The sequence below is a fragment of the Aplysia californica genome, unplaced genomic scaffold (assembly GCF_000002075.1).
Source record: "Aplysia californica isolate F4 #8 unplaced genomic scaffold, AplCal3.0 scaffold00060, whole genome shotgun sequence".
NCBI lineage: Eukaryota > Metazoa > Mollusca > Gastropoda > Aplysiida > Aplysiidae > Aplysia > Aplysia californica.
This window is the reverse complement of record NW_004797330.1, coordinates 1,010,484-1,012,834: the sequence shown is the minus strand read 5'-3', so window position 1 is coordinate 1,012,834 and position 2,351 is coordinate 1,010,484.

Genomic DNA, 2,351 nt, shown 5'->3' with positions numbered 1-2,351 from the left:
AACAACAACAACAACAACAACAACAACAACAACAACAACAACAATAACAACAACAACAATAACAACAATAACAACACCATCACCATCATCATCATCATTATCATCAACAATAAACAGCAACACCACCATTACGATCATCGTCATCATCATCATCACCATCATCATCATCATCATCATCATCATCATCATCATCATATTATCATCAACAATAAACAGCAACACCACCACCAGGATCATCATCACCATCATCATCATCATCATCATCATCATCACCATCACCATCACCATCACCATCATCATCATCATCAACTACAATAATAATATCATCCTTCTAAACTGCTTTCCCCAGGAAAACCCAAATTTCCCTTCCAAGCCATCGTTCAAAGAAAATCATGTTTAAAATTCTTCAGAGCAATACAACATACTCGTATAACAATATTCTCAATTAGTGGATTCAACAGGTTGATGTGCGGGGGTCGAGATCTGTGCAGTGGCGATCAAACATCGTGAACACTTAAGGGATTCAATTTCTCCCAAACGTGAGAGATAACAACAGAACAGGTACCTCCAACGTTTGCTCTTCATCACTTCATTAAAGTAAAGGCGCGTGCACACGAGTAAACTGAGAGCTCGATCATACATTATGTAATGCAAACAGTCAGCAAAGGGCAGCAGCAGCAGTGCATTCTGACCCACCTCTCTTTTTGCCTATCTCTGACCTTTCTATAAAGCAACTACTGACTAGAGTCTTTTGATCTCTCCTCTATTATTAATTTTTTAAAGTCTCTTTGTCCGTCGCTCCCCTTCCCAGCACTCTCTCTCTCTCTCTCTCTCTCTCTCTCTCTCTCTCTCTCTCTCTCTCTCTCTCTCTCTGTGTGTGTGTGTGTGTGTGTGTGTGTGTGTGTGTGTGTGTGTGTGAATGTGTGTGTTGTGTGTGTCTCTCTCAGCCCTTCTCTCCTTCACCCCACCCCCTTTCCTTTTGCGCACTGTCTCATGTATATTATACAAGACAAGACAAGACAATATACACACGAGGACACACGCACAGACGCATAAAAACACATACACACATCGAACACTACCATTATCACGTCCTGAACTCTCCTTTTTCTCTTACCGTTCTCTCAGGTATCGATTCCTCATGACCCCCCACCACCATTATCCCCATCACTCTTTTCCCAACCTCCAATCCCCCCTCCCCTTTCTCTCCCCCCCCCCCCCCTCTTCCCAAATCCCTGAGGACATTTCGACCGCTCATGATGTTCCTCATCTCCAGACGCCCCATTTACAGTTTTATGGACTCGGCAACTGACGTTTAGACCGCAGGCCAATCAATGTTGAGACCCTCGCGGCTGGCGAAAGAAGTGGAACATTCACCAACCCCAGCCCATGAAGTTGATCGATCACGCCTCAGCTTTTTGCCAGCCGGCGACGGACCCATCAATGCGCTTATTTATTCTGAAAGTTCTTTTTTTTTTTCTTTTCTTTTCTTCGCACCAGGCTTAAGGCTTACTTTAGACTGCCTTACGAGTGTCTCACATCCCCTTCCAAGACGTGTTGCACAAAACTAATTATGTTAACAATACGTGCACGTTTCTTCCTGCTATGTTGTTGGTTTGTGCAGCACAAAATTATAAACAGCTGTTACGCACTGCAAGTATTCTCTTCTCAGACAGCATGACGACCGGAATTTGAGATTTTGGATTCCACGTAAAAAATAGGGGATAAAATTACACAGTACATTTTTCAATTTGGCACCACCCCCAGCCTTATCTATCTATACATATGGAATCAGATGGCGAGGTTAAGCAAATGGCTCAAGCGTGCACAACACCATGAAACTGTGTTACAGAGACCTCATGAGAGAACGTATACAGAAAGAGCCTTAAGTTTCTAACAAAGTTGAAAGTTATTCATATATCTAAACAAAATTGTCAAACTACAAATGGGTATGTTTCATCATCTGATACCGACTATTCTTTTTGTTTCTGCGTGATTCCCAAGAGCAGGAGGGTTAAGACAAACGAATAGATCTACAGGGATTTTTTTCTTACCCCTTTAGATTTTAAGCACGCCAATGTCCTTGCATGTACTATTTAGTGTTGCAAGTGCCGTGTAAAACTCTTACTAAAACTAAAACGAAATACATCAAGCTCGAAACTCCTCACCAGAATTCCTAGTTTTACCGTATCTCTCTAAATTTAGAAAAAATACATCGATAGGCCTTTGTTCCTTCACCTCCTCGACCCCCCCACTCATTTCTTTTCTTTCTGTCGGCCTCTCCTGCGTCTTCCTTGTCTTAATCAGACTTTCTCTCCTCTTACTCCACACTTTCACTTTCTTTTTCTTTT